The following is a 20,857-nucleotide window of genomic DNA, read 5'->3' on the forward strand; positions in this document are numbered from 1 at the left end:
ATTTTATTTTTTTATTGTTTTTGTAATAACAGCCTTTGACTTTGCTGCCTTAATAGCATTTGGTGCAGCTTTACCTGCACTTAATTTTTTATACGACAATGTACTGCCTTGTAGATAAATAAAGTGTGTTCTTTTTTACTAAAACCCACATGGTCTCCTGATCTTATTTGTTGTTAATGTTTTGGCAGTGTTGTTATAAGCAACAATCAAGCCAATAAATATTTTTTCCAGCGTGCTCAGAAAAGTAAGGTGTAGAATTTTGCATACATAAGTATCCTCTGCATCCTCAATTCTCATTGATTACTGCGGGAGTTGAAGGAGCACAGTACAAAATGGTAGGTATTTAGTGTGTTCTACAGTGACACCAAAGTCCAAGTCAGCTTCTGCTGCTGAGCAACTTCACTGCATCTTCTGTGGGAAAACAATGTTCTCTCGAGACACTGGTACATTTCTTTTGTCCCATCTAAGGCCATCAGATCAGGAACCAACTGAGTAAAAGCAGAATATTATGGAGCTCCTATACTGTAAGATAGACTTTATCACATTTGCCTTAAGAAACCCAAGATGAGAACATAATGGAATACATTGATGAGATCCCCTGCACAGCAAATGATGGTGCAGACCTGCATATCTAAATTTTATTTAGTAGCTTGAAAATACATCCTTGAAATGTAAGTTGCTGCAATTATGCCAAAGCCATATTGATGTTCTTGAGAGTTGCTTTCAGCTCTGTGAAGGAAATAATCCATCATAAACCAAGGTCAATCCAAATCTCTGAAGGCCAGTGGTGAGAGCTCAGGCAGTGTAAAAGCCCTGTAGCCTTTCATGGAAGAGTCCTTGCAGTWGACACACCATGATGGGTGGCCTAGTAATAACCTATGAGTTGCCCATCAAAGGTTTTCCCCAGGGTCCAGGAGGGGCACATGAGCATGGGACTGTGACACTGCTGCTGCTGGGCTCCTGGGGTTTTTTGCAGCTACCCAGGGAGTCACCCTTTCGGAGAGGAGCTCTAGAGCTGTCTGAGTGCCCAAGGGCTCCTGTGAGGAGCAAAGAGGGAGAGATGGAGAAACTGTTTCCTGTCCCCTGTGGCCACCCCATGCTATGGGTACCTGGCAGTGGCTCCTGGACCCCTTGGCTGATTCCCCCATGGCCAGTGCGGTTCTTAGCCCACACCACATGTTGGCTCTTGCACATGTGCCAAAAAGGAGATCTTTCCACCCTCTGCATGGTCCTCTTTTGGATGCTTCTCAGTCCTAGCTGTCAACATAAGCAGGGGCTGGTGCCTGCAGCTGCTACCTCCACTGTCAGGGTCAGAGGGAGTCAGCCCCAAGGGGGGGGTTGGAGCAGTTATCTCAAGCAGGACCTAGGAACTGGGTCTGGATTACAGAAAACAGGAAGTCTGTGGGGGCACTGGTGTGTTTGTAAAGGTTGCAGGCTTAAGCCATAAAAAATGCTTGTGCAAGATGCGAGAGAGGACTGCAGGATTTCATGGTATGCAACCTGGAAAGAGGGAAAGTTCTGTCTTTGAGGCATGCCACAGCTTAAGCAATGTGTTACAGTGTAAAAGAAAGAGAAAAAAAGGAGAAAGAAATGCCAAACTTTCAACAGGTCTCAGAGGCAAAGCTCTTGCCTTGCAGTGCTCTGGCTGTAACTGCGCAAAGCATGACTGGTTTGAAGCAGATGGGTATCTAGCGTGCGGTGCAAAGCTGTGCTGGGAAACAGGGACACTCACTCTGCAGGTGCTCAGTGTAAAGAGCTTTTTTCCTTTCCATACACCTTTAGTTGCTCTAAAACCCATTTTAACATGCAAAACCTTTTTAATAAGTGTCTTCTTGAGGGGCACACTTAACAGCTAACACAGAGGAAAATGTTTCTTTTTCTCCCCTCTCATTACATTGAAAATGCAAAACACCCAGTAGATTAGGCCTGCTTTGCATATGATTCTGCATGCATGCAGCTCGTAGCATGAACGAAGCAAGAGGCTTTGTCTGAATGTGGTAGCCAGGAACCTGATCATTTTTCCCCACCAGTACTCAGTAAGTTTCCTATGCAACCAAGTGCCACCACCTCCTACATGTCTTTCTCACACAAATAGCCCCACATGACCATATTCTGCTTACAATCTAAAATACACATCTTTCTTTTCAAGGTCCAAGAGCAGTCCTATGTGTCTGTTAAATTCTATCTCAAGAACAGGCCAGGCAAGAGCTATCCTCTGACACCTCCAAGTAAATGGTCTCAGCAAGGGATACCTGGCCTTGCGYTGGCCCTTTGAACGGGTGTATATATACCTCAGACTCATTTAAAACCAGAGTAACCTAACAAAATGAAGGAAAAACAGGTTCAGTCAAGTTCTCTTTTAATGGGGAGCAGATATTTGGCTCAAATTCCTATTAACCTTTTTCTTCACTGTAATTACAACTTAATAATGTGTCAGTGTCTTTGGATTTCTGAAAAGAATTTGAATTATTATTTCAGCATGTGCCACTCATTAAAAGTGAAGAGGCAAAGGAGGCAGTGAAAAACTGAAGGAAAATACCAGAGTGTGAGGTATTTCTCAGCTAGACTATATAATTCTCTAGCTCTCCTCAGCATACTGATCCTGAATAAAGCATATGTCATGTGGCGACACCCAGGGGTTCAAATCTTCCTCTCTGAAAGCTATCAACCTGAGCAGAAAAAGAGCCAGATCTTGCGCTGGTTTTGGATAAAACATTGCGGATTGAATTAAAGAGTCAGACTTTGTAGTTAGAAGCTAAAATAGCAAGTCTGGTGAGGATAAAGCAGAGCGCAGTACTGAATATGCTGTAGTGCAGAGTGGTCTTTCAGAAAAGCCAAAAGAAAACATTTATTCTCAGTATTTGTAATCTTGATCTTCATTCAGGCCAGCTAAACCAATGGTTACCAATCCTCCTTCAAGGCCACGCAGTCACACAAGCAAAAGGCATTCTGTGAGGCTGTGATAACAGCACCACAATCTTCACCTTCTCTTACTCCTGCCACATCTTATTTCTACATCACCCTTGATTTGGGAGAGGGCTGATGATAAAGGTCAGAAAGGAAATTTGTTCCTAGAAAAATCTCAAAAATATATAAAAAACAAAAATCCCAAAGGAAAAAGAACACATTAAGATATTTCAGTTTGGGAAAGAAATAATGATTCTGAGGCATGCTATTCTGCATCCTGCTTGGCTTCTCATTCACTGTCACAGGTGGAGCCAGTCAATGCCCCAGACATGGTCAGGATCAATGCAGTAGCATTTCACCTGGAGAGACAAAAAAAAAAAAAAAAAAAAAACTCTGGCCACATCTTTCAGTCACTAGTACAACATCTTAATTTGACCAATTGCACTTTGTTTGCCTCTTTTCTTTGAATTTGACTTAGGTATCTCAGCAGTTTTCACTGAAGACCCTAATACCAACATAAACTCATCTGCAACTTTCTTCTCTTGGTGACTGTCTGTTGAGGGTAAGATACAGAAGATAGCTCAAAAAGGTCCAAATTCTGCCTCAAGACATGTTTGCAAGCTGGTATGGTTATACAATACGTTGTTAAGAAGTGTTCACAGTTCACTTGAGTAATCAGAACAGTTGCTGATATATCTTTTTCCAGTTGAGTTTCTGCTTCTCAAACCAGATGGATTCATGCTTAGAGACTTGTTTGGCTTATGCCTAAGGACATTACATTTCATGGGGAAGCAACTTTTACTACTTGATTAAGTCACTAGTCATCACCGCAGATCCCAGATTCACTCTTGGTGCACATCTGTCAGATAATGTTTGCAAACAGCAAAGAGAGCTTCAGGAAACCCTCCACAAACAGATTTCTACACTGAGAATCGCGGCCAGCGCAGTACCTCCCGGTGGCTGCCGGCCCAGCTGCAAGCTGCCTCGGGAGCCCCGATAAAGGCACAGCCTTGAAAGGCTGCATGCAGGTGTGCCTCAATAGGCGCCGGTATCTCTGCTTGCCACCGCTAAGGTTTCATCAGCTCTCTCATCAGCGTGTATCAATAGGAGAGTTATCTGAACTTGAAGGGATGCAGCAGCAAGCTAAGCTATGGGTTTTCAGTATCTCTCTTCCTAATAGGGCTCAGAGGCGCTGGCTCAGCCTTCCTGTGCAGATAGAGGTGCGCGCAGGGCCGCATGCATGTACTGCTGGCAGCGCTGGGTGAACCTCCGCAGGGCTGCTTCTGAGCTCTTACCTTCCCAACCAATGCCTGCTGCGCCTTACACGGGCCTTCAGGAGTTTGACCCGAACCCCGCTGAAAATTGACTGAAAAAAAACAGTTGGTTTCAGTGATCTCAGCATGGTTCCAACCCCACACTTTGTGAGGGTAGAGGATATTAGTAATTTGGAAAGGCATCATGCACTAACTGTGGTGTTTCTGTTGCCATCCAGGTTAGGGGCTTGCCTTCGCTGAAAAGCAAAGGCAAGTTATACCCGTCCTCAAGTCAAGTCCCATTGGCGCACAAAACCCTTGAACTGGGACATGAGCTGACCCAAGCTGGGAGGCACAAGCAGAGTCATGTCACCTGGGGAGCCCCACTCCGCCACCGCAGTCCCTAYCTCTTGTCAGTGAGCCTCCTGCGTGCCCTGGGAGGGGACGGCTTCTCCCAGTAGCCCCAGGGAGACCCCCGCAGCGGCTCAGCCGATGCTATGGAGCAGTCACTCGTCTGGAGTTAACGTCGAGTGGGGCACATCCGTAATGTTTCCTAMCCGAAGAGGTTAGAGCAACCCCTTCCATGTCAATCTCTGATTCATGGCCACATCTATTAACAGAAAATCCATAACAAATACAATCACAGCTCAAACGGTGATAACCTACAGACCTGGTGTGGTGGACATCCCTCCACGACCGCTCTAAAAGCCAATGCTTTCTAGTTCAGTTTTTCATCACATCCAATTGGCAAAACTACTGTCTGGATCTCCAAAAAGCCCCACTGTGACAAGAAAGGAGTGAACCTGACACACCTGCCCCATGATTTTGCCACAGGCATCATATAGCAGCATACTCACCTACTTGATGTTTAAAATAAGCTGCTGGATTTCTTTTTTCCTATTGTTAAGTTGTCAGTTCTAAGGTTTGCTATGCTGTCTGCCTGACATCCAAAATACCTGTTACCATCCTCCCTGGCAGCGGATCAATGGAGCACCTAGCTTTTTTATATGACAGCTTGAATGGCTAGAATGTGAAATTTAAAATGATACCTTGGTTTGCCTTCCTAACTGTCAGAATGGTACAAGCTCTTCTTCYTTCCTCTTTAACACCCGTAACTGACTTTTTTTCAAAAGATTTCCAATAACAGAAATCAACTTTTGTTAAAAGGAAAGGAAGCTGTCCAGAATACTCTTAAGTTCCAAATCTCTTGTATAGTCTCTTGAAGGTGACTCTGATGGTGCTAAAACTTCAGCCTTTTCGCAGCAAGCAGTTTTTTGCACCCCAATGCAATCTTCCCAGTAGAACCAAAATTATGGGAAGAAGGAAAGCTTAATTTTTACTTGTCTAGGTTTGGACTTACTAAGCTTTCTATTAGCTGCACACATGGGTTTGCATAGTGCAGGTTAACCTAGTTCTGGAGCAATGTTCAGGTATTACAGCAATGCGGATGTTATAAGGAGCTGCTTATGGAATAACACAATAGAGCAGCACAATGTGTTGCCCTTGTAGTTTCCAAGTCTGTTCTCAAATATTGCTGTTGAAGTTCCTGGATCTCCCGAGGAAGTTTGCAGTCTTTGGAGAACCGCAGTAAGTCAGCAAAGAAGCAGCACTGACTTGCCCTAGAAGGTGATGATTTTCCTTTATATCTACTTATATAAGTGTATATATTTATATATCCATAAGTGTGTATATATCTGTATATCTCTATAGCTATGTATTTATGCAGCTATATATCTACTTCCTTACACTGTTAAAAGCAGTAAGGATCTTTTACCAAAGCTGCTCAAATCCCAGCCAGCAGGCAGAATCTACCACAGATTGTATATAGCATGCTTGCTTCATGGAGATTCTTGGTCAGCAGGACAAAAAGTGCAAAGGAAAGAAAATAAGACAAGTGTCATAAAAAGAGAAAATGATCCAAACAAGAGATTGCTGTGAGAACATTTTCTGTGATGAGAACTGAAACTGCAAGTCACTGGTTTTCATTGAAAGCAATGCAACCAAGAGTTTGAAATCAGTCATGTCCCCTAACTGAGTCGTCTGAAATATGCCATCTTCCAGAACACATGGATCTTGAGATCTCTCAGCTTCCTCATTTGTGATCACAGAGTTCTGTGAAAGGATATTTCATGACTAAAATGAAAAAAAAATATATTATTAATAATAATAGTAATATATTATTAATAATAATATTAATAGTAAAGACAACACACTGAAGTTGTCCAAATCTTTTCTTCTTCCCAGTGAATAATGGATTAGGGTTTTTTTAACATTTGTATTTCAAGTGATTTCACACAAAGATGTTTATATTTGAAGTTAGGCTGGCAGAGGTTTGTCCAGATATGCTGCATTTTAGAGTGGAGTGGACTTAATTTTACAATCATGTTTTAACCTAATTCCTGTATGCCTGATGCAAGAGGTTCCAGTGAAGTCAATGGGAGTAATCATGTGAATAAGACGAGCAGGATTCGGCCTGAAAATCCCTCCTGCCCTTGTTTGTAGGTCAAGGTTGGTCTGCTGAGGGAAAAGCACAATGCAATGCCAACAGTGAATGGCCTTTACATGGTCCATTTCCGAGAGATCTAATGATACCACCAAACCACCAGGACTGTATGCACATAATGAAAAGTGACAATGCATTCAGTTGTGAAGGATATAAGACAGCCATGGTAGTTAGGGGGGCATTTGCATAATCACATTAACTTTAAGGACCTACTTTAAAATTGACCTAACAAAGCTGCTCTTTGTTGGAAGCCACAGCTGTCCATGCTGATCTGACAACGTGCTTGGGCAACTTGTGCTGTGGCCATCTTCTTCAGGAGGACTCAGAAAAGTTTGACTGAGAAATCATGGGGTCTGAGGCATCTTGYGAAGATTTGGCATCCTAAAGAGGTTCTGCTATCTGGGAATCCATGGGTTTCAAAACTGCAGCATTTTCACTGTGATCGATGTGATCTAATACATAGCTTGCCCTATTTTTCACAAGTTTTCATCAAGATGATTGTGTGGAAAAGCACACACAGATTACTTATTAACTGTTAAGAATAGTACAAAATATGGATGGTCTAAGGTCTGCTTATTTTAGGCTTGCCTGAGTTACAGCTAAGATATGAAAAAAACAGAGTTTGTGCTCCAGACATGACATTGCAGCCACATGTTTCTAAAACAGGGGAGAGTAGATCATTTTTGTCTTAATGTGTGTCTTGCACAATAGTTCTTCCACATAGAATTGATTATATTCAGCCAAATATGTATCTGGCAGGTGTTATTTAATTGAAAAATGTTTATTCAGATTATCAATACATTTCCTGTTAATTGGCTATATGTTAAATTCTGATGAAAAATTAGGCTCTTCTTAGGTAAGATTTCATCTTCTTGTTCATTTTAGAAAAGCAGACTTGTCTACCTTGAAAAACATAATATTTGTTTTAAGCATTTTCAGGATTTTCAGTCAAGTAAGGTAGTTCAGGATTAGCAGCAAGGGACTTGAAGTTTCAGTTAGAGTGTGTCTTCTTTGAATAACACTAACCACAGGTAAGAGAATGACTAGAATGCACATTCTAGACTGGAAAACAAATAAAGAGAACCATTGAAGAAAAAAAAGTTTTAGCAAAAACGGTTCAGCCCTTTCTGAGAATGAGGTTGAGAAAAACTACTTTTTCTCTGCCTTGCTAGGCCTAGTTAGCAAAACTGTTAGCATAAACCCGTGAACTTTAACTGGATTTCGTTTTAAATTGCATATATTGGTGATTAATACGGTTTGATATCCAAAACAATTTCGTCTCCACACAGTCATTTGGTCTGAAACCATGACACCCTGTTCAAATACTTTTATACCCCTTTTAATTAAGAACCTACTGCTTTCTTGTCACACAACAGGGACTTGAAATTTTGCACGGGAGTTTCTTCTGCTATTAGTCCCATGAAGATTCACACAAATTTGGCCAAGTCAACCTCTGAGAATTTCATTTGGCAYGGGAGTGACAGACCCTCACCACCTTTTGGCAGATCCCCTGGCAAGAAACTCTCTCCCTTTCGGGGTGAGCCAGCCCTCTGTGAGCCTGCTGCCATGCCGTGGGGGGCCGGTGCAGTGTCTCCTGCCGGCAGGTCAGCCGCGTTTCTTGGCCTCTAGAAGCTCCACCTGCCATCCCTTGCTGAGCACAGAGGAGAAGGAAATTTCTGATGCAAATGCAGAGGGATGCAGTGTGTGCCCTGGGTACAAAGACAAGCTGGAAGCAATGGGAGCGACTGGTGAGGCCACATGTAAGTGTGGGCATGAGTGTGTATGTGCACATAAATGTGACTGGGTAATTAAGATTAGTGTTATAAGGCATATACAGAAAAGTGGAGAGTGAGAGGAGGGTGAATTAATTGCATGGAGAACCTCAGTGCTGACTCCCCTAACTTTGAAGTACTTCATTCCCACGCCTTAATGAGCTTTTAATTTATACTTAAAATRATAATTTTTCTTTTGATTATTCAAAAAAAAAAGATGGGCAACACCTTACACAAACACTTTACATTCAAGTAAAAAAAGAGTAATTGAAAAGATGCTAATGCCTTTAATACATAAGAATGTACTTCTTAGCTAAGCACAGGTAAAGTGAACAAGTACATTAATATAGGCAAAGCTTCATTAACCACAGTGTTATTTTTATTTTAGGCACTTAGTACAATATGAAGATCAGCATTCTTTCCACATACTTCTATTTGAACTTATTAAGTCTACTGGAATAGTTTAATGTTACTACAAGAGAAATGCAGATAGATCAAAGATACAAATGGAATCTGGAGAACTCTCCTTCAACAGCATCCACCTGGGGATGTTTAACACTGAAAGGAAATACAGCTTCATGTCATTTAGACTCACAAACATTCATTTTCCATGCCAAAGAAAGCCTCAGAGGTGAATAGTGTTGAAAAGGAAAATGTAATGGTTGTGCAGTGCTGGCTTCTGACAACCAACATCAATCATTATCTTTGGCAAGGCAAATGACGTTACACCTTCGTTTGATCTTRTTTTAGGCATACCAAGAAAAACAGCAGTCCTTTCTTTATCTTATTTCAATATCAAGATCCATTATGTAACTCTTACTTGTGGAAATCAGCATTAGGATGCTCATATGCTCCCAGGGATTTGGATATTCCTGAATGCAGTTCTTTTGTAATGAGTCAACTAGATATTTCATTATGCACAATCTCTTGCATATGTTTATGCTACCTTGATGGGACCCAGGATTGAATGGACATTTTTCAGCATGACAGGAACCACATGAGGATTCTAGGGATTTCTGTCTAGAAAAATATCTGATGTTTTCACAGGAGATACAAACTGAAGAGTATAAAACTATGAGGAACCAGGGAATCCATCAACTTGCTCAGTAAGTAAAGTGCTAAATCACTCCCTGCCACCAGACATGTCCAGTACCACCTGTCTATCAAGAATATGCCTGCATTCACACTACAGAAAACGTGCAATCAGATGCCATTCCCAGCACACCATCACATACAAGCCCATACAATATGATTAACCCTAAAGAAAACCAGTTTTACCAAATAAAAGRCTATCATCAAAACAGCATAGCATTTAACTCAGCCCTTCTCCGCTAACTAGACTTGTGCAAAGTTCCTATGTCTAAAGAAAAAGTTTGCTTCAGAAAGTCATGTTTGCCTTTGGAATCAGTGGATTTGAGGTTAAAAAGTTGCGCACTTGTGTAAGTAATCATAATTCATTTACCTCAGCTCCCAATATTTACTAACAGTCTAGAGTAGAGTATGTCAGGTCTCGGCTCCACTATTTTATACAAACTGTTAATACTACTGACAAAAAATGTGTGTGTGCGCTGGGAGGACAATTTGAAATGATGTCACATACAAATTGACATGAAATAGTCTATTTACAAATAGCATCCATTAAAAAAAAGTACAGACTGTAAATGCTACAGTAAATTACATCTGTCTGTAAAGCAGTGAATAACTAATGCATGGGGACATACAGTAAGGCRTATGAATATCATTGTAACTGCTTTGTGTAACCCCCATAAACTAAAGAGAAATAATGAATCATTTATCTTAATGATACCAGTATTCTGCCAGACGTCAGATAAAACTGAAGAGTGAGGATAGAAAACTTGGAAACCCATTCATTCATCACGCATGTAAATACTCGTCAACTGTGACGAAAAACGTGACTTGGGTCTAACAGAATAAGCCAAGGTTTTCAGGTAGAGCAATATTTTTTAAAAACTATCAGATATAGCTTCTTAGACCAATAGTTTCATTGCTTTTCTCTGTAGCAGATATGAGAATCTCACTTGCCTCCCTACGGTCACAGTTATAACAGCATTTGTTAACTACATGAGACATGGGAGAAAAGTGTTGTCTCATATGTCTATGTAGGAAGCTAGTGTTGTAAAATGAATACTGACAAGCTCATCCTACATAAAGTTATATATGGCCACAAATCTCTACGTTACAAAGTCCAAACGCCACAAAATGCGTAGGAGCAGAGTATATGTAGCAAGGTAAGATCCTCTCAGTCCAGCGGTTATTGTATTTTGTCTGACACAGTAGATGTTGCTGCAGAGGAAGGTGTGACCCATCTACAAACCAGCTAAACATGCTCTCTAGAGGTGGAGGAAAGGGAAAGAAGTTCTTTCTCTGCGGTACAGCATGTCTTGAAATGTGAGATTTTGTTAACCTTTCTTTACACCAAATTTTATTTTGTGGTCAGTTACCAGTGTTATATGCATAAATACACCACTTAATAGACAGACTAGCTTTGGAAGGTGATAGGCAACTCAAAATAAAGCAAGAAAACCCCCCGACCTGTTCCAAAGGCCCCGCATATTTCATTGCAATGTACACGTGAGCTTTTTTCAGCTGCTGTAACTCATTGATCTSCATTTGGCAACTTCTGTATTTTTTTCTTCTTTTTATGGCACTTTGAAGGCGTGGGGTTATAAAGCAGTGATGTAAAACAACAATCTTCAAAAACAACCTAAATAAAGTATCTGTTCGTACCACTGGAAAAAAGATGGAAAAAGCAGATTTCCTTTGCTTCTATTAGCATTTTCAAAACCCACACAGACAGTGCAGAGCTCTTTAACATTTAACTTTTCCATGGGATGTTTGGGGGTTTTCTGCCTGCTAAAGGTCCTCTTATGGAGACTGTTATCCTACAAGTCTTATGTTTCACTCACATTTAAATATCTCAGCTCTAACAACACTGTTATCAGGCTATTGTTTTTTCTATGGCAACTGCAGTTAAAAATACCAAGGAGAGCCTTATTGTGTCACACAATGTAACACAACCCCAGAAAGTTCCCACTGTCAAGCAGAATCCTCTGTTACAAGATTTATTTAAGAGTATTGTATTGTCCTGCAAACAAATCTAGCTCCTTCAAAGAGTACGCGTGTTATCTGCTGCTCCACTACGGGCAATGAAGGTACCTTCACGGGCAGGTGGGGCTATTTATTTTCATCATGCACAAGCGCGTTATGACATAAACCTATAGGGCCTCTGTGAGAACTTCTTTTGTGAGGATTCATCAAGCTGTACAGTTAGTGCTCCAGCGCAATTCTTTGCCTTACATGTGATTATTGGAACAGATACAACAGTTCCTCTGTCCAGGAAGTACACTAATGATACTGCATGGCATGTATTATAAAGCGCCTGTTTGTCCCTTCTGTATATGGTTACTCAGTTTGGGATTCCTTCCATGCATTCATTGTGTCTTTCAAAAGAAAAAAAAACAAGAAAGAAAGGAAGAAGGAAGAGAAAAATCTCAAGCTATTTCTTTTGAGTCGAGAACTCCACACAGTAGCTAGGCACGCGCAGCCTGTTGCCCGTTTTGTGCTTTGCCATGTTATGTAGCAATACAATAACTTTGATCCCCTGGGAGGTGAAGCGGAAGTTGGTCTTCACCATTAAATTTTTTTATAGATAGCAAAGTCCATCCTTCCACCTGCATCCAAAGCACTGAGGCAGCTGGCAGAACAAAGCATGGGAGAAAAATAGCTGACCAGAATCTATCTGAAATTGCCAGCATACAGGTGCAGTCTTGTTTTTCATCTCAGTTGCAGCAGTCCCTAGTGACTGTCAATGTTTTACTGAGACTAATTAACCCTTTTTTGTCTAGGATGGACCAGAAACAAGAAAACAACAAATAAAAAAAAATCCAAGTTAAAATAAGGTAAGTAAAGAAACGGAATAATCATGTCTAGTCCAAAACTATGCTGCAAATTAAGAGACTGCAACAAAAACAAAAAAGAAACAGCAAAAGTATGAGGAAAACTTTACATCCTGAGATGTCTGAGACTGTTCTAAGCATTAGCATGTTACTTCTAACACCTGAATGAGGTGGTAAAGGTAAACAGAGAAATCACCTACTGCTGAAGCATGGCCAACTCTTGAGTGTAAAGGAGCAGTTGTTAAACAAGGAATAGTAAAACTAAACAATAAACTTGGATAAGCACTGTAGACAGGAAGTTAGGAAATATAAACAACTGAAAATAGAGATAAGCATTTGAGGATAGATAAGAATTCCCAAAGCTCTAGTGCACCCAAGACATCAACATTAAACATTCCTTTGGATCTTCAAGGAGAAGTAGCCAAGGAGTCCTATGATTTTTAAAATTTGTTGCTCAAAAAAGGCAGGAGAAATCCAAATGACCYGTGCAAAAAGCAGGATTATTCTCTATAATGCAGTTTCTAAAGTGCAACTTCTCTGTCTAAACTATGGGTTTTTACTGCTCCCCTGGGGGGATTATTCCACACTTCCAGTCTCAGGATTTTTCCTGTACATGTAGCCTAAATTTTGCTTCTCATTTTCACCTCATTCCTGCTGYTTATACTTCTCCCATTAATAGAAAACTTCTATCATTGCTATTTCTATTTCAAATATTTACCTCCTGTTCACGTCCTTTCTAGTGAAATGGCTGTCATTAAGCCAGGGTATATTTAGTTCTCTCAAAATCTCCACGAAATCAGCCCTCAATCGCTCAAATGCTTTCTGAGTCTTTCCAGTCTTCCAAGTTTCAGCGTGACCACAGAGAAGGAAACAGTCTTGCCTCTCTCCACAGTCATCTGATACCTCAACACAGTCATCTCAAAGTGCATTGGTCTTCTTTTTTCTTCTCTGATCACATGATGAGCACACATTTAACTTCACTATCAGAGAATTATTACTTTTTCCCTCAACATCAATTTTTCCACAACAGCTTGGTTTATGATCTGACCACATTTCTGATTTCTCACAAATATTAATGTACTGACTGCAAAGAAAAGCTAAGCAATAGCAAGACTGAAAGTCCAAACAGGGAAGCAGCATTTGGGCCTCTTTTTACCTTCACTCTTTAGTGTGACCAAGTTAAGAGGAGAGACAGGAGAACGAAGAAAAAAAACGAGGGAGATAGTCTCTGCCTTGCTCAGCGTTTTTGCCAAGTGTCCCACTTTCATGGTGTCTTTGCCTTGGCCTCCCAGGCAGGAAGCCCTGATGCTGTCCTCCAGCTTCTGCAGGACCCAGACTCAGCCCACCAAAGCCTCTGTGGCTGTAAATAAGGCGGTCTTTAAACAGAGAGTAACGCATCAGATGATGGGGATGTAAAGGACAAAGCAGGCTGCAAAAAGGGGAAATGGGCAGTAATGCTAGCACAGCATGAGCTCAGCTCTAGCATCAGAGCTGCTGCAAGCRAGCTGGTTCATTTTGAACAAGTCGGTTAAACCGATCCCACCAGGCTGGACTCTGGGATTCCTCCACTACAGTAGTATCCTTGGCCCTCAGCAAAACCACCCACTCGGCTTCCGACCAGCGGCAGCAAGGAAAGCGCTGCCTCTGGACCCGGGACGTGGCCGCCTGCCACCCTGGAAAGCAGGGCCCTGACGCAAATCCTTGGCAGTCCTCGCCTGTGCTTCCTGTAGACTCGCTTGCATTGCTGTGCCAGTTGTGCCTCCCGCATCCCTCGTTTTCAAGGATGCCATACACAGACTCGGCAAAAGGAAACCCATTTCCCTTGCCAAGACAGTTTAACAGCAGTCTCGGATGTTTTATCGGCTGTAAAAACAGCAAACACAGTTGAAAGACATTTCAACAGCTCACAAAATTTTATCTTTATGCTTTTAGGCAGGATTAAGCTCAAGAACCATTCCTGGATTAGATTTGTTTAACCTCTTCTTCAGTATCTTCAGTGGTGGAGATAGCACAGTTTTTGAGGCCTCTCTTCTTCAGGCCTCTCTGTCCTTAACAGGATGGTTTCTCAAAGACTTACTTGAATCTTCCTTGCTATGATTTAAGACCAGTCCTTTTTTCTTTTTTTTTAGTTGGCAAAAGGCATGAAGAGTAGTTGTTATTTTCCTCTTTGTGGCAATGTAAATAATTCATATTAATAAATAATTATCTATCTAATGAAATAGATTGAGATTTAGAAATGCTGGTCATTAGAAATCTTCAGCTGAAGGGCAGAACAGCTTAGTAATGCAGTATGACAAAACATATTCTCTGGTTGTGAAGGGCTCTTAACTCTAATATTTCAGAATTTAACTGGATTCATACTGTTAAATTGAAATTCCATAGTAAAAGGAATTCCAAGCTTGCAAAATTACTTCCTCCCATTCATAAATCATATCACTTTGCATATATTTGAATGGTCAAACATCTATTTAGTCCCCAGAATGATTTGTTCTTCCATTAGTGGAGACTAGATGAAAGCCACAGATAACAGCTCGTAGTGATTGAACATAAAGTAAAACTCTTTTATTGTACAGGATCTGCAGCCCTAGCACCATGGCAATAATCTAATGATGCCAAAACTTGGACGCCCTTCAAATGCTTCAGAACAATAGGTGCTGTCAACATGACCTATACGAGGTACCAACAACTGAGAAACCCGAGTCTGAAGTTGCACTCTCTTTCATTATGGATGGCATGTAAATGCAAAAATCTCTGGAGGCACCAAGGAAGTGCTATGCGAGCAGAAAGATAGACTAAGGGCCAGGGTCACTTAGGCCAAAAGTATTTAGTCTCCTCATTCTTACACAGACCTTCCAAAAGCAGGCTGCCATTGAAGCCTCTGAAGAAACTCACACAGGGGTGAACCAGAGTGTTAAAATATCGCAGAGGAGTGAGGCCTAGTAGCTCCCACTGACTTCAGCAGGACTTGCCCAGCAATGAAACACATAAATATTCACACTTTAAGAACTTCTACGTTTTAAAGTTAAGAGGAGCTCAGTCTGGGTAATGGCTGTGAAGCGGAAAGTAATCACTAAGGCTGCCCTAGCACTTCAGGACAGACCATAGAGGAGCCTTCTCTGGGCCAAAGGTGTGGACGATAAAAGATGTTGGTCAAGGGCACTCAGCTGGACGTCACTCCCATTAGAAGGAACGTCTGGCTTCTGCTGTTTGCAGCAAAACACCAAATTATTTTAATGGCTGGTTGGCCTATTCAAATCCACATGTATTCAATGTAGTGTAAAGCTAAAACACAGCTGAAGTGAACACATTTTACTTGTAAGCAAAAAATGGTCTCTCAGAACAATAATTGGAATAGATTTGGTATCTTTAAATKTTTTTTTGGGAACCGGAAAGGGTGGAGAAAATAACCCAAGCAAAACATGGCACAGTTAATTTCTTGACTATTATTTTCCTCTTTTCCTCCAAATGGTTGCATTTACTGACTACGTTATTTCCTGAACAGAAATAGTGTTAATTCTGAGTTCTGGAGAAGGAATCCATTCATAAGAAAAAAATGTGAGATCATTACAAACTGTTCGCTGACTCAAATTGAAAAAGAAGAGTGGACATGAAAAAAGGGCCCAATTCTCCAAAACCAAAACAATTTCAGTCAGACTGAGGTACTTATTTTACCTTAAACATATTACTCAATGAATTAATGAACTGGAGGTACATAGATCAGGACCTGCCAGGAATGTTCTCTTCCCCTATCATAGTATTAGGCTGCATATTTTTCAAGGTCTAAGTAATTACAGCCTTTATTTGCCCTGTTTCTGCCCAAACATATTTCCATTCCTTAAAGAGGGAGCACTTACAGCTGAGATGAGCACTGGAAACTGCGGCACGGCCTTCAAATCTTACGATGCTGTGTTGCTATTTCACGTACTGGGTGGACTGTAAAATAAGCACCGTTCCCTCAGCTGCTTGTTAATGTAGTGGTTTTGTTATGAAATCAGCCCTTCACCCCCTATAGGAGGTAGACATTCCCATTTGTGGGGGACAACAGCTTGTGTCCTTTCCTTGCCAGCTTATCCAGCATTTATCTCCTCTCTCTGTTTTGATGGTAATTATCGCTTATGAATGCAAGAAACCCAAGGGGAAAAGTAACCTCTCTTTTCTTGCCATGGAACATAGCTCAAGGCTTTGAAATTTTCTGGCCAGACTCCCATCCCAGATTTTTGGAGCTCCAGTGGGGCTTGTTCTACAGTCTATTATAGCTGCCAGGGGAGATTGTGTTGTGATAAGTTATGGTCGCCAACTACAGCTGAATAAACCACCTTTACAAAGAAAGGGCTTTCTCAGAGCTTCTTCATCTCATGCCTGCTATTGCCAGCGCCCAGAATAAAATCATTAGAAATGCCTGTCCAAGCCATAAAAACTGAAAACCAGGAGTTTACAAAAGCATACAAAACAAAACTCCAAACTTAGTCCCACCATATGCATGGCCTATACGCCGACTACTTACCAGGTCATACAGGTGTGTGGCAGCAAACTTTCAAGATTGTGCTAAAACAAGGCCTGGAAGATACACTGTCAGGGCATTTATATACAGATTAGCTCTCAGGCTCTCTCCAGGAGAAATATTAGTATCTCCAGCTTAAGACAGAGAAATTGAGGCAGAGGTTCAATTTACCCAAGGCCATGCCATAAATCATTGGAACAGCATGATTAAAACTGAATAGCCATGGGCTCATGAGTTCTGAAGTAAGATTCAGGGTCAGGATAGAGACCCTGCTCAAGTTAGAGATTCATGGCAGAGAAGGTAATGAATAAAACACTTTCACTGTCATTTTTCTTAAAGAATAGCTGTTAAGCACCAACACTGATCAAGTGGGTCTTACAGATACTATTCTAGAGGAAGAAAAAGGCAACTAGTAATAGTATGTATAACACAGAAAGAAAGGAAATATATGATCATGAAATGTAAATGGTCCCAGAAACATATGTTTTTAACTCTGTCACACTGCCATCAGATAAAACTAAGCCTATACATAAGAGGGAAAGGGGAAAAAATGGTCATGTTTTGTACCAGATTCACTTACACATAGACTGTGTGGAGCAGAGGGCAGTCTAACCTGTTTTCTCTATAAAAACCTATGCATATAAACCTATACGTATTTAAGTACTGCTATCGTCTCCCATTACTCGTTTCTTTTCTAGACTAACAAACACAATGCCTTGAACTTTCTGCATAGGTCCATAAATCTCTCGCCATTCCTGCTGCTGTTCTCTGGACCCTCTTCAACTTGTCTATGGAGTTCAGTACACAGTGCCCAAAACTGGAACAAAGTGTTCGTGGTGAAGCTTCACCAGCCCAACTTAGGAAGAAATAATCCTTGTCCAGGACACATTTCATTCCTGTTAATGTCAATACTGGAATGCGATATGGTTTGTGGGATGTTTTCTGAAGTTATAGTGCCCTTTTGCTCCACTTAGCTTGTGTCTGAACCTATTGCCCCTGACATTTTTCTGCCATAAAACTGACAAAGCATTTTATATTTTTGCCTTTGGTTCCTCCTTCCTGTATTTCACACAGATCTTACTGGCTGTTGCTTTATTTGCACCAGGTCACTCATTTCCAAAATCATTTTAATTCTGATCACAGCCTGCGAAGAACTTGCAAACTTTTGGTGTCACCACACAAATTTTATAAGTACTATTACATCGTCCAGGTCAGTAGGGGAAATAGCAAATAGAAATGACAGAAAATTGATCTCAGGGGCCTTACTTACTTACATCTCCCTAGTACAGTAACTAAACTTTGGTAACTGTTCTTTGAATGTAGCTTTTCTTTTTTAATTAGTTATGCATCAGCTCCTGTTCTAGGAGACACTGTCTCATTATTTTATTAAAAATATCATGCATCAAATATCTTACCAAAATCAAAATTTATCACAGCTATTATGCAGCCTTATTCATTTAGCCCAGGTATGTTGCCAAAGAAGCAAATTCATTAAAGTATTCAGTGTCAGTGTTTTTCATACAAGAATTTTTTTCCTAAAAAAAGGGTCTTTAAATAAGGACAGAACTTCTCTGTGAAAACTGCTCAATGTTATCAACATTTTATGTAAGATTTTAATTACTATTTTTTTCTGGAATTATTTTAAAATCACTGCTGGTATCTTTCTTGAACATATACTGTAAGTCTATTTAGGAGTATGAATTAGGTCCATGACTATTTCAGTAAAAGCTTAATTTTCATTTTCATTGGTTAAAAATTCAAGTAAAAATACCTTGAAAAACAGACCTAGATCAAACCCAAGAAAAGGAAAATAGTGTAATCATTTCAGCTTGTTTTGTGAAAGCATTTTCCCCATTTTCAGACAGCACTAAGATTCTGGATCACAGTATTACACTTAATTTGGCCAAATGTTTTTCATCCTGGAGCAGATACTTCACCACCTTAGGGTGGAAGCAGCACAGACAATCCCATTCTTTGACCTTGTCTAGTCAAAGACAGCTAGAAGGACAGTGGGAAATAACTGCCCAATCAACCTAAACAAAAAAAAAACCCAGCTTTCAAAAAGCCCGGTGCAAAACAAGGCAGCTATATGAGTATATACACGAATTTACCCAGGAGCGAATAAGCCCTCTGAGTCTGGAGAGGCACAAGCGAGTGGCTCTGGGGGTGGCAGGGTGGGAGGTGAGCGGTGGCTGGTGCCGGGACATCTGGCACGCTGCCACCCTCGGCGTTCCTCCGTTTCAGCTGGGCTCTGCCGGGGAAGGCGGGAGGCCGGCGGGGGGAAGCGAGAGCGGCTGGGAGGGAGAATGGGCGCCGCACCACAAATCGCGTGTCCTCCTGGGAGCCCTTAATCTTGTGTGACATTCCCCACTGCTGACAAATACGCGTATAACAGGGCCTGTTTTCCACACTGCTGCACTGCACAGCGAAGAGCGTATCAGCGTGCCCCTCAAGTATTTTTCCCCTGATTTTGCACAGGCTCCAGTGAGGTAATGGCAAATCAGAAGTAAATTCTCTTTTTCTGTCTCACTAGACTCTTACTCAGCACACAGGATTCAACCTGACCCTGCAAAATGTACTCGTGCAAGGGATGCTGCACAGGAGAGGTTAACCAGTGCTGAACTAAGGCTTCGGGTAGAAATACGCGTCTGCAAATTTGGAAGTTGTGTCAGTCTGTTGTCAAGCCCTATGAAAGCAGGTACCTAGACTTAGCTGGTTCTAGGTCTAAGGAAAGACACTGAGGCTCCAGAAGGAGATACCAAGAGTTCAAATGAATTAGGAACAGGTTTCCTGAATGGGACAGAGATAAGTTTCCAATATGTACTCCCACACATCCAAAAAGAAGAACGAAACAAAGAAGATACCCCCAAACATTCACAGGTGTTGGAGTGCTATATTCTTAGTTGGAGAAACTGGTAGGGGTTGACCGACAGAAGTGAAGTAACCTCAGCCTGCAAAAWGATTGAAGCTTGACAGTGTTTGATCAGTGTGTCACCTCAAGTCACACACTTTCATCTCCCAGCAAAACTTGTTCCTAGAATAAGTAACCTGAACTAAACACCAGGTTTATAGCCTTTGGCAGCAGGCCCAGTCTAAGTGCACTTATCGCTTAGCCTAAAGGGATTTTATCCTTTAAGCTTTCGCTTCCAAACCTCCCAGTTTTTCATGGCCCAGGAGAAATCTTCATTGGTAATGGTATGAGCTGACCATCAATAGCCTTTATTGCATCCTATTTTAGTGGCATGAAAAAAAATCCCAGTGAAAGTTAAGTATTGCTAAAACAATAGTTCTCCCAGTGAACCAGACTGAACCAAATTGTTGCTGGATGATAGTACAAGCTGATTTGTTGGGTTTTGTGATGTGGGTCTCAGTAATGGTTAGAGCAGGAGGCAGGAAATCGCATGCTAGACTATGTCTACATGTCTCTACACTTCAACATTGAATTAGTCCAAGGTTTAGAACCTGGGAAGTATCAGACAATTTCCTTCTGTTAACTCAGAGACCTAATTTTGTGTAGTCAAATCTGTATTATTTTGTTACCAATGAGTATGAACACCAAAACTCCAGACTTCAAAACTGCAAACTGTCATCTATGGCTTTTTCTGCTTTCAGCATAAACCTGAAGCCTGACTGAAAGTTCTGCAAGCCAAAGCAGTGAYATGTCACTTAATGCCACGGCAGGGAGCTTCACCTTTCCTGTAAGGATTAGAGCATATACCTGGACGGCGGGAAGCCCGGCGCCCGGCCGGGCCCCGCTCAGTTCGGACCTGCAGCCCTGGCTCTGAGGAGCACGTCCTGAGCGGAGAAGCTCGTCACGCTGTTGGTTGAGCAGGCACGATGCTGGGAGCTCTGGCCGTGTGCAGACGCAGCACCCAGCGCATTTACTGCCCCTTCTGCCCTTTTCCTGATAACACTTTCTCATTATGACATTATACCAAAGCACAATAGGGATTAACCACCCCATAAGCTTATTACAGGCTTATGCAGGCTGCTTGGCTTTAGTT

Source organism: Rhea americana, unplaced genomic scaffold, assembly GCF_003343005.1.
Source record: "Rhea americana isolate MKP2758 unplaced genomic scaffold, rheAme1 scaffold_180, whole genome shotgun sequence".
Taxonomy (NCBI): Eukaryota; Metazoa; Chordata; class Aves; order Rheiformes; family Rheidae; genus Rhea; species Rhea americana.